The sequence below is a fragment of the Calypte anna genome, chromosome 19 (genome assembly GCF_003957555.1).
Source record: "Calypte anna isolate BGI_N300 chromosome 19, bCalAnn1_v1.p, whole genome shotgun sequence".
In the NCBI taxonomy this organism is placed as follows: Eukaryota; Metazoa; Chordata; class Aves; order Apodiformes; family Trochilidae; genus Calypte; species Calypte anna.
The window spans coordinates 5,882,596-5,895,669 of record NC_044264.1 but is presented as its reverse complement, the minus strand read 5'-3'; positions in this window follow the sequence as shown (position 1 = coordinate 5,895,669).

The following is a 13,074-nucleotide window of genomic DNA, read 5'->3' as shown; positions in this document are numbered from 1 at the left end:
AAACAGGTCGCCTGGTATGTGACCACAAGTTGTTCCTGGGATGGCATGTGCAGGGTTCAGCACAGCATCCAGCACTGCTCTGCTCTAGGGGCAGCTCTGCTGTGCTCCATTTCCTGTCTGGAAACCTAACAAATCCAGCCCAGTTCCCAGCAACACTCAGCAGCCACATGACTCTGGATATGAAAGCAGCTCAGCAAATGAAGGTTAAATTGAATTAGCTGAACCCACTTTGCATTCCAGCTCTGTGACAGAATTTAAAAGAGGCTAGGGATGGCTGGGAAAGCACATGGGTATTTTAGAAAAGACAGGGTGCCCTGGTGGGTAAGGACCAGCATAGGACCCAGGAGACCCACAGCTATTCCTGCCTTTGCCCATGACCTGCCACATGACCCTGAAGACGCCACTCCATGTGTTTTTATTTCTCCTCTTGTCCTTTTTCGGCATTGATTATGGAGTTTTTCAAGTGACTGCATTTGTACAAAATACACATTTGTAGAACATCTCAGACAACGAGGCCCTGATCACAGCTTGGGCTGTGACACCAGTTACAAAAAAAAATATTAACAAATTCCATGTGTATAAATGACCGTTATGGGTATTTTGTAACCAACATTTCATCATTAAAGGTACTACTGTGTTGTTTTGCCAAACAACACAGGACAGAGGAAGATGTTGGCTGATGGTATTCCTTGCAGGCATAACCTGAGGGGCATCTCGGAGATGGAAAAGGGATGGACTATTTTGTAGACTAACAGCAAAAAAAATCTACAACAGCTGCACAGCTCTGACAGCCTGACAGACATTTTTCTATCCTAAGCTCCAGTTTCACTAGTTCTTTTCACAGGGCGCTGGTGTCTTCCAACCCAACAACATTGGTTTGGGCTCATGTGGACACACATCTTATTCCTAAAATAATCAAAGACTGAGACAGAAAAAATGCATTTTGGATCATTCCCCATGCTAGCATTATTGCTATCCAGTGTGTCTTCCTTTATACTCGTCTCCAAACTGGTGAATAGCAAGTGAAGAGGAAGAGAAAAGAAGTTAAGACAAGTAGTGACCAATCTTCCACACGCCAGGTTTGCAGCTAACAACTGTCTAACCAGAAAGCTTCAAAATAGGTATCCGAGCCAGAAATAGCATCAGCAGGAGCTGAGCTGGAGCCTCAAGTTCTGGCAGTAGCAATGGCAGTGCCCCAAGAACAATACTTGGAAGGAGTCAGGGCAGTGGCAGCAGCCCCTCAGGCTGTCCAGCATCTAGGATCCCCATCTCTTTCACTGGGGAAAGTGCAAGATTTCTGGGAGCACCCAGAAGTCTGGGCTTGCAGCCTGAGGGAGGGAGGAAGGAAAACCATCTGTAACCTTGATCCCCTTCCAAAGCACCTCAGAGCTCCTAAAAACAGACAGGAGACAAGACCAGCACTACATGCTGCTTAACAGCAGGAAAGCAACAGCATCAGTGGAGGTGCTGCTTCCCCACACCCGTTCCTGAAGCTTGGATTTTTAACATATCTTGTGAACTTAATATGCAAACTGGGTTTACATGAGGTGATTCCACACAGCCCAAACAATAACAGGTATGCAAGTTATCATCATCTACCTTGTAACCCCTGTGGGTTTTGAAGATTCTTTCTGCAAAGCACCCAGCCGTGCAAAGTCAAGAATGCTGAATGCCAGCACTAATCCAAACAGAATGAGATGGGCAAGTGCAAATCAACTAGTTCAAAATTTTATTTGGGCTTTCTTAATCTTCACCTGGTATCCTACATCCCCTGCCTTGATTCCTCAGTGCATCCTGCAGCACATTGCCAGACAGCACAATTCACCTGAGAAAGCCAATGCTGACCAGCTCCCATAGAAATCAATGGAAATTCTGCCACATTTTCTGCAAAACTTGTGATTTAGGTTCTTGCCAACAGAAGCTGTCACATTTCCTTCTCAAGCATCACAGCACAATTGCTGTGCTGTGCAATTGAATAGCACAATTCAAGAGCTGGAGTTGTAACACACAAGGCTGTGCAGCATGCAGGTACTCCAGCCACCTGGAATAACTCAGGATGAATATTCCTTCTCTATATGCTGCAGTTGGATGTTACCTTTTCTTTTTCTTTTCCTATTTTGAAGTTCTTACAACTAAAATGCAAGGGTTTGCCCTTCTAAAGGGGAAAACAGGCTGAAATGAGTAAAATACCAAAACCCCCTTTCCCTTTAGTGATCTGCTTCACAGCCTGCTGAGACAAAGTTGTTGTTATGATATCAGATTCCTGGTGTTTTAACACAACAGGGCTGTTTCCCATAAGGATTTCTCTAAGCAGATCTCAGATTTCCTTCTCCAACAAACACCTGAGTAGAAATTACTCGGCCACCATGCCAGCAACTGGCACCAATCTCTAAGCCCTAACACTAAGCCTAATCATATTGTTGAAATACTGAGAGGGGAAGTTGTCCAGAAAGCTTTGTCCATCTATGCTTTGCAGACAAAAAATAGGTTTATGGCCATTTTTGTCAAGGGGAATGAGATACTTTGGGGCAGAGCACATCTGTACCACCAGCCTGACAGTAAATCATTTTTTCAAGCTCATGAAACATTATAATGCATCTATCTCTAATCAAATCACTTTTTATTTTTTCTGCCTGACTTCCTCCAAAAATAATGCATACATGATCATGGTGTGCATGAGCATGCATCTCTAATAACTTTTGAATGACTTGGTTACTTTCAGCTCAATTTGACAAAGAGAGTTTCAGAGCTGTCATGTTGTTAAAAGTTTCATGAAAACAGGCAACTGGATAGAAAAGAGAGATCCAGAGGCTGGAAAGCTGCAGCATGAGTTCACCCAGTGCCAGGCACCAGAAAATGACATTGTAAAGGCACTGACACATAGAATAGCCTTAATGGAAGGTTACAATGGGTCAAAAGACAGAAAACCACATTGCACCAAGTACTACCTGAATATTTATTTGGAAAGATGTTGCAAGAAAAGGCACCAGTCAAAATGTGCACATCTTTCAAAATACAGCACTCAAATGAGCAGGCAAAATAGCTAAATACCTCAAAGGAAGCCTACAAGTAGAAGACTACTAATTTAAAATAAATTCTGAGCTGGACACTCCTCTTACACCTCTGTAATCATTAATTTCAGAAAAGTGACTTCTGATATACCCCATGGTAAGCCCCAGATCATACAAATCCACTCTTTATTGTGTGAGTAGTGCTGTTTAAAATCAATAGGATTACTCATAGTAGTTAAGTTAAGCACCTGTGAGCATGTTTGCAAGACTGAGGCCTAAGGCCTGGTCTAGGCACAGCTTTTGTATTTGAAAAAATGGTTGACTTTAAGGTCTGTTTTAGTTTTGTTTTTAAAGAAAACAACAGAATAATTAAAGCCATACAACCACTTTAAAATGGACACATTTTTATTACTGTAATGGGAACTTCCAACAGCACAGCCGTTCCCAGGTCAGTCCTGCTGCTCAAAAATCACTGCAGGGAGTTGCATCAATGCCCTTAAGAGCAGACCTGACTTTTGTACCTTGAGCAGCTCAACATAGAGATGTCTACTCAAAGCCGTCCAGGTAGTTAATCCATGAGAAACACCTAATGGACCAAGCAACATAGGCAAATCCATGTTTGAAGAATATTTAGCCTGGAGAGTGTCAAAAAGTAGGAATTAAATTTTTTCTGTAGTTTTGTTGCTATCTGGTGCACATGCACAAAAAACCCCACAAAGTAACTACCAAACCACACACCTCCCAAAAAGGAATTATAGTTTAGAATTTCATATATGCAGAGTAAGGAAGGTGAAAAAGGTCAAGATTGTCTCACAAGAAGACAACAAAAAATAGCATCCATTGTAAGGAAAACATCCCAAGCTCAAGGAGATGCTAGGAGGAAAAGGAGGTGGAACAGTGAACCAACATGTTTGGATTGCTAAGTTAAAAAAGTTGTCACACTTTCAAAGAAGAAGAAAAAGACAAAAGACATTAAAAGTAAACAGGAAATTCGGGAAGTCTATTACACTCAAAGTAGCAAACATCTGGAATAAATTGTCAAGAACTTAAGACCATCAAAGTGAAGTACTAATAAGGTTAAGAGGCAGCTAGACTGGAGGAGGAGACTGAAGACTACAGTGACAAAGGAGAGAGGTGGAGCCGAGATAAACCTAGAGGCAACAGGCTCATTAGCCTAAAGAACTGTTTTTATCTCTTTGCCCAATACTTCCTTATCGTCTCATTTCTCCAGGGTTAAAATGTGTTTTTATTCCTTCCCTAGGAATTTCATGCTGGGATCTGTGACTTTATTCTATAACTTTATGGTACTTCATTCTTGGGCCTCCAAATTTCTAAGTTTAACTCAGAAAAATAAAAGAAAATTGAATACATGCTATTCCTTCCACCAAGTAGAGCTTTCTAAAGCCTGGAGTCCTCACATTCCTCCCTTTCACACTTCCAATTAAGAATAATTCTTACTTTTGTTAGACAACTTTGCTTAAAAAATAAGACCTCATCCCTTTAATCAAGAGGGTTTAGGAAACATATCCATGGATTCAAGAGCTGTTTTTTGAAAGACTCATTTGTTTTCAAATAATTCAAACCAGGCTAAACAACACCTTTAAAGATGACAAAAAACAGTAGGCATAAGTGAATAAAAATTCTTAAGAAGGAAATACTTAGCATTACTTCTGCCTTAATATCCAGATCCCACTATAGCAGGCATAATCAGAAAGCTATGTTGGTCCTTATTCAAAAGACAAGAATGGTCTTCCATCTCTGCCTGGACTGTTATTAACTATATTGGTTACATTCATGGTCACTAACATCCTTTAAAAGATGATCTTTAGACTTCATTTTCCACCTCCCATTATTGAGCAATGGAATATTCATAAAAGGGTAGATGGAAACAACTAAGAAGAAAATAAATCCTCCCAGTTCCCATCTCTGCCAGATAAATTAAACTAAACTGAGGATTCAACATGAAATTGATTCAGAAGCAGTATGTATGCACACACATTAAAAAGCACACTGGGGGGGATACAGAACAATAAAACATGCGCTTGCCTGTCCTCTGCTCTAATAACCACATGCAAATTTCCACCAAGCCTGACAGAGTGGGAGAGGTTTCAAAGATATGAAGTTCCTGTGGGTTTCACAGTATATGCAGCTGGGTAAAGGATGCAGATGCACTGAAGAGCCCCACTGAAGTAACATGCTTATTTGACATAAGAGAATCCACACTAGCCTTCATTACTTGTCTAATAGTACTGGGCCTGCTCATGCTGCTTGTTATCAGCCAGGCACCCACATCTAAGTAGTTTAAGTTTTATTGGGAACATCTGCTCTTCTCTTTGCAAAAGGCAGCTGAAGCTCTGCTTCAAGCTCAACTGCTTCTCCATTAACTGCTCCCAAATCCCTATCTGCACCTTTCTGGCCCAAGAGGAGCCAAACATGGCTGTCACAAGGCCACCCAGCCTGACTGGTACTTACTGACAGAGAGCCCCATGCTGCCACACAGCACTGGGGTTTTATTTTTAGCTCAAAACAAAAGAAATATACCTTGTTACTTGCAATGAACAATGAGTTAAGTCAGAAGAATTTTGAATGTCTGTATGCTTGCAGGTTACCCAAATCCAGCGATGAATTTAGCCACCAACAAATACACTGATCATGAGAGCAGGAGTGCCTTCTTCATGAGCCAATTCTGACACAGTTCTTCACTTCAGAGGTCTGAACTGTCCTCTGGGCCATCCGTCACTAGAATGACTATGAATAAAGCACCAAAACCCCTAATCTCTCTCTTCAGCTTTGAAAACATGCCATGAATACACACAGCAGTTAAACTGGCCTCTGAGTTCTGATAGAGAGGCTTCAAGGCACTCCACTCCATTTTCCTGTTTTTACCTTGCCATCGACATGTAACTAGAGGGAGCCATATGGACAAAAAAGAATTTATTTTCTGCATTAGCCAGGTATGTGGACAGGCAATCCAGCCAGACCCTGTATTAGAGCACCTGCCCAGCACCTCGGTCCCCTGGGCTTAACCCATACCAGCCTGATATGTGCAGGCACAAAACACAGCAGACAGTTGTTTTCTCAGCAACTGAGGGGTGTTTTAATAAGCACACGGTGTTGCAGTGGCTGGAAAAAAGTGATAAGCTTTATACTTATGTGAAAATCCAGGGGGGTTACTTTAAACAGTCAGACACAGCTGACTAAACAGGGCACTGAAAATCATTCACAGCTAAGGTAAGACAAAACAGCAAAACCCCAACAACCTTCCTGTCCTGCCTTCCCAAAGAACCGGTTCCCCAGGCACAAACCTAGGGTTGAACTGAGGCCTCAAACACCCTAATTAATATGCCGCTTGGAAAAAAAAAATACTGGCTTACCTTGGCATGCTGAGGCCTTGCCTCCATGTTGATTGAGCAGGAGCAGGGACAAGAGAGCCAGGGCTGTGCACAGGTGGAGAGCAGTCCCTGGGATTGAACCTAACAGTTTCCTCACATCTTTCGCCTCAGCTGCCTCCCCTCATGTTCTTCACCTCAGCAGCTTCTCCTCACCTCCTTTTGCCTCAGCCACCTCTGCTTCCTCATGTCCTTCACCTCAGCTGATTCTCATGTCCTTCACCTCAGCCACTTCCCCTCATGTCTTTCACCTCAGCAGATTCTGCTCATGCCCTTCACCTCAGCAGATTCTCACATCCTTCTGCCTCAGCCACCTCTCCTCATGTCCTTCACCTCAGCAGATTCTCCTCTTGTCCTTCACCTCAGCAGCTTTTCATGTCCTTCATCTCAGTTGCCTCTCCTCACGTCCTTCACCTCAGCCGCCTCTCCTCATGTCCTTTACCTCAGCAGCTTTTCATGTCCTTCACCTCAGCCACCTCTCCTCATGTCCTTCACCTCAGCAGATTCTCTTCATGTCCTTCACCTCAGCCGCCTCCCCTCATGTCCTTCACCTCAGCAGATTCTCTTCATATCCTTCACCTCAGCCACCTCCCCTCACGTCCTTCACCTCAGCCGCCTCTCCTCATGTCCTTCACCTCAGCCACCTCCCCTCATGTCCTTCACCTCAGCCACCTCTCCTCATGTCCTTCACCTCAGCAGATTCTCTTCATATCCTTCACCTTAGCCGCCTCCCCTCACGTCCTTCACCTCAGCCGCCTCTCCTCACGTCCTTCACCTCAGCCGCCTCTCCTCACGTCCTTCACCTCAGCTGCCTCTCCTCACGTCCTTCACCTCAGCTGCCTCTCCTCACGTCCTTCACCTCAGCTGCTTCTCCTCACGTCCTTCAGCTGGCACTGATTGTGGGGGACAGAGCAGAGCTCATCAGCATCAATCCCCCCCACCTGTGGGGCTGGAGGAGCTCTCAAAGCCGCCCTCACAGCCCCACACAGGTGTGGGAAGTTTTCAGGTGTCTGCCATGCTTGGGGAAGGGCCCTGAACACCAGAGCTCATCTCCCAGCCGTGGCACCACACAGAACAGAACAGAAAACATCACTCCTACAGCCTCGGTGTTTCACCAGCATGGGCACTGCTGAGGGAAAGCCCAGCTCCCTGTGCCCAGGCCATGACATGATCAGGGGGCTGCCCTGCTTTATCCAGGACACTTGCACCAGTGTGTTTAACCCAGGAACAAAGATGATCTTCTCCGTCTTTTCCAGAAAAAATAAGGCAGCATGCAGTATTTCAGCATTACCTGTGTGCCACTATTTCTGCAAACTTAGGTGAACTGTAACACCAATTTATAAAGAAATCACTGATATTTCCTTAAGGCTTTTCACAGTTCCAGACAAAATACGAGTACTGGTACCGCTTCAGCACCAGAATTGTTTTTCCTAGCATTAAATTCTGTCACAGCCTTTACACCCTGGGCCCAGCTGAGAGGGCAGAGATCTTTGCTCAAACTAGCTAATTCCAGCATGACAAATAACCCTCAGGCTGCTATTTAAATGCCATCTTTTTTACATACAAAAGCCTAAAGGCAGTAGCTTACCAGAGGAAACCCCCAACCCTACTCACTCTGGTAATTAACTTCCCGCTCATCGTAGCTGCGGTCGTCCCTGCAGCTTCCAAAACTTACAGGGACAAGGTAGAGGAAATAAAGTTACCTGCCAGCCTCTCCAGTTTTGTGTAAAACAGCTTCTTTTTGAACCATGTGAGCCTGTGACACACTGAGTAACACATCAGTTGTGTTGTACAGTCATGCAGCAATCATGCACACAAAGTAGGAATCAAAAAGCTTTCAGAAACACTGGTCAGCCAAAGGAGAACCAGCTTCTCCCCTTCCCAAATGTGGAGTGGGATGGGGTTTATCTGTGCTCTACAGGTATTTACAGACTGGCTGCTGTTTGAGCTGTGTGAGTAGCTTTCACAGCTACCCAAATAATCACACTCTTCTCCAGAGATGGTTATTTCTATGCTCTCCAGTTATAAAAGAGAGAAGCTGTAACCCCTGTAGCAAATAGCTGACCAAGCTTACAAGGAGATCTGTTGGGAGTCAGCTTGCAGAATCAGCAATGTGCCCAGTGATTCTGACTTTACCAATTTGCTATGTGACCTCAGCCAAGACAATTCTTACTTTACCTTTTTCTTGCAGTCCTCTTGCTGTTTGGATCTCCCTTCACTTGTGTACATAATGTTTCTTACTCCATGAAAGGGCAGATGCTGTATTCTAATTATCGTTCCTCCCCAGCCTAGCTTTCTGAGCTCTGTACTCTTGCTGAAGCAGCTTACCAAACACTGAGCTAGCTGGTGTATTTTGCAAAAAAAAAAAAAAAAAAAAAAAAATCATGTTCATCATGTTAAAAGACACATTAAACAATCACTTATGGCAACATTTCCCCAGACAAGGACTCAAGGAGGAATTGCCATGCTTGACCTTAAATACCTGAGTTAGCATTCCTAAGCCCCTGCTTTATAATCAGCAGAGTCAGAGAGATGCTTGCAGAGGCTGATTCAGAGGAAAGGTGGACTTAAGTGCCCTGAAATGCCTATTCAAGGACTTCTCTCTCTTCCTTCAGTCACTGAAGAGAAGTCCCATTGAGATAAGGCTGCTTTGGCCACTACTGATTTAAGTGGCCAAAGTTAAGTCAATTCAAGTAGGAATCCCCAGTTCGCTCAATTCTTAACAAAATTTTCCAAGTTTGCACATCAGAAAATTGTTATTTCAAATACTGTGTGCAGACGTGCTTCAAGGATCCAAAGTCCCCAGTAGAAAGCAAGTGCCATTAGGGCTTTATCAGCAATCCTGCAGTAAGTAACATCACAGCATCACACATTTATTGAAGTTGGAAGACATCCCTGGAGATAGTCCAGACCAAATCTCTTGCTCAATGCAGCATGGGCTACAGCAAGTTCTCCAGGACCATATCCAGTTGGGGTTTGGGTATTTCTAGTGATGGAGACTCCACAACCTATCTGGGCAAAGTGTTGTAATATCTGATCAGCATCAGTGAAAACACTGAAACGTAATTTCCTGCATTTCTATTTGTACCCACTGCCTTTCAGCCTCTCCATGGACACCACTGGGAAGAGTACGGAGTTGTCATGCTCAGTCCCATCATCCAGGTCATTAATGAAAAGGTTAAACAGTAGTGGTATTGTATATTCACATATAAAAATCATACTTCAGACAACCTGCACCTTTTTAACATCAGTGAAAATTCAGGATGTGTCCTCAGATAACCCATGCTGGCACATTAGCAAGGTAAGAGAGGCAGAAGGGAATCAGATCTAAGGAAATTTCTGGGATAGATAGAATAGGCTACAGGAAGATCAGAAGCAAACAGTTTCTAAGAAGGAGAGATCTGGAACAAACTTTTACCCATATTGGCTAGAAACATACATATCCTTCAATGCTGCTGAATCACAGGGGGGTTTTTTTGCTTTGTTTTTTTACAGATAACCAACCTCTGAAATAATTATTCCATTCTGGCTGGTGCTGGAGTTTTGTGTCCAAGTTGGCATACCATGTTTTAAGAAAAAATATGCACAAATTTAAGGTAATCCTAAAGACAGCATAAGAATTAGAAGTGTAGAAAAGATTGCTGAGATGAAAAGTTGGAAAAAGAATGATGAAAAAAAAGAGAACTAAAGTCTTCCAGTGTGCTAACATTCATTATAGTGAGGATGCAAAGGATGAAACTGGCTTAATATGCAGACAGAAGGATTTAGGTTAGATGGCAGGGGGGAAAATGGATAAATATAAGGCTAGCTTTGGACTTGAGGCTACCTCGAAAGTTTAGACAGGTCAGCCAAACATTTCTAACAAGATCCTGCCTGCAAGCAGAACAATCTGGGGGGAAACTCATGAGCCCCTTTTTCTGCCTTTTATGACAATGTATTTCAAAGGCTGCTCTAGCCATTCACAAGGTTTCAGAAAAGTTTCCAAGATTAAACATTTACGAGTTAATAACATTATCAATTCTACATTGTTCCTTTGGTTTTTTCCCATCCAAGTAGTAATTGTTTGTGAAAAGGCTGACACTACAGAGCAACTGCCAAGGTTCATGCAAGTTCAGCTCCCATCTGATCATTTTAATGATGCTTGGTGAGAATCTGTTTTTGTGGAATTAACCTCAGTGCTTTGTTCCCTTTAGTTATTTGAATCTGCATCCAAACCCCATGAACACAGCTCTCTGTCTCCAAATAAAAATGGAGACTGAAATGAAATCTGGATTGATAAAGACCCTTAGAACAAGCCTGAAATATTTTCACTGTATTTGTCTGAACATCTGTCCTTCCCCCTCCTACATGGGGTGGGTTACAGCTCCAAATTCCCTTGCATGACAGTTGAAGACCCCAGGGTGCAGAAGTCCATATGAGCAACAAACTTGGTGGTGTAGCCCAACCCAAAGTTTGTAATAAGCACATATCTGCTGCACTGCCCTTGAAGTGCAGTATTTTGGGGGCAATAGACAGGAAAAAAAGGGGGGAATTTGAACAAAGAGAAAAGTGCACCAATGAGGAAGGAACAGGAGAACTGCAAAAAAACCCCAAAACCTGAAGGCAAATAGGAAAGGGTCACATGGAACTTGGGGCTTTATGTAGCCTACTAACCACTTACAGAGAGTCATGAGATCTCTAGGTGGCTGAGAGTATGCATAATGATTTGGTAGCTGCTGGGGAACCTCACAGCCTACACCCTGGTTTGGTGCTCACCAGGAGCTGGAGGGAATCTGGACTGAATTTCAAGCAGAGCTTCTTGTTTAGCTTCCTCCAAAAAAACCTACCCAGGTTGCTCAAGATAAGCAAAGGCAATCAAGTGATTGGCTTCAAAATTGCACTGCTCCAAAACAAATCACTTCTCTACACAAAGCCTGACTGCAACCTAATCAGCCCTAACGTGGTCCAATTTCCCAGCCTCCCTACAGCTCCATGCTCCTGCCCCAACTATAGGTGCTCCCTAAGGAACAGGGAGCCTGCAGCAGAGGCAACATGACCAGCAGGGAAGTGGCCTCACCAATAAGCAAGGCAAGCCCAAAGATGGCACTCAGGTTCAAGAGTCCAGATCATCAGTCTGTGATGAAGAGGCAGGTCCAAGATCAAGCTGAAAAGTCAAGCTGTAGGTCAGGGTTACACCCAGTGGCAATTACTCCAGACATACACAGTTCTTTGATTGCTGGGCAGGTCCAGAGTGATAGGGAAGGCAGTAGTAGTGCAGATCCAAGAGTGTACTTTGAAAAAGGGTTAAAGCCCCTGGGCTGAACTTAAATGGGGCTCTTGGGCCCAAAGAAGCAGGTGTGGGTGGATGCTCCAGGTGAGACTTGTCAAGGCCATTAGGACCTATTCGTGCACTCAGGCCCTGACAGCTGCAAACAGGCTAAAAAATTTAGGGAGCTGATGTGACTGAAAAGCAAGGAGGCTTCTTCTCAGTCAGCATCTGATGTGTGTGTGTATGGATTCTACTGCTGACCTGAGAAAGGGAAGAGGTGCAGCCAGGGGACTGGGAGAATCAGACTTCCATCAACCTAAGATGCCACAGAGCTACCCTTGGAAAAGCCATGTAACCAGGCAGGAACAGATGAAAAGGACCCATCAAACAGTGTGCATGTTTTGATGGGAAAACCTGACCTCATCAGGAGGGGCAGAAATTACATGAAAAAGTTGTAGCATCTACCTGACCTCCTTAAAGTTTTTCCTATCAGCTTGCATGAGTTAAAATAAACCTCTCTAGACTGAAGGCTAAAAGTAAGTCTGGGTACCATTTTATCTTGTCTTCAGTCTTATTCTGAAATCTTTAAACAGTGCAAAAGCCATAAGCACCATCTGACATTTGATGTCTGAGTGACTTCAGCTCATATTATTAAACAGTCAGTATTCATTTGGTTGGGTACATGGTTTTGTGGAGCTCATACCAGGTAGTATCAGACTTTGTGCATATGTTTGTGCCATCCAAGAGCATTTTTCGGAACAACCACTCATGCAATTTCAAAATGAAGTCTGTAAATGAAACATCCATTTTGCAGCCCTCTCCCACAAGCAGCTGCTTTCTCTGCAGAGAAGTGCTGTCACTTGTCTGGGTCTGCATAAAAGCCTAAAGCAGAAGCTCATAAATCATCTTTTCTACTGTGCCACTGAAAATCCTCTTCCACCATGACCTCCCACTGTCTTTCCACAACCTCATACCATAAGCAGTGGTCCTACACCTAGGAAGAAAAACACTTTCTAGGGGGAAAAGAGCCATTGTGTGAAATGGGTAAGAATTATGCTTGTACAGGAGAGCTCAGCTTCTGGTGAAAAAGAGGTTGTGCAGACTCTTGCATTGCTTGAAGCTTTCCTCCTGCCCCAAAGCCCAGTCAGCCTGCACACCTTGTTGGCAGGGATGGGTCTGGGTGACCATGCAATTGTTTCAAATGTTACAGGAACATACAGCAAGAAGTGGTAAAGCCCTCTCCACACCTTCATTCAAACCAGGGCCAAATTTTGATTTTAGTTGTGTCCACCAATATTTTTAAGAGCAATAATCACTGGTAGAGACAACTGGGAATCACCTACTTATACTAGAAAAACATGGAGCAAGAGGTGAGATTTATTCTATCAAGTTTGTGTCTGCTAGGAGCCTTCTCATTCCAGTTGTT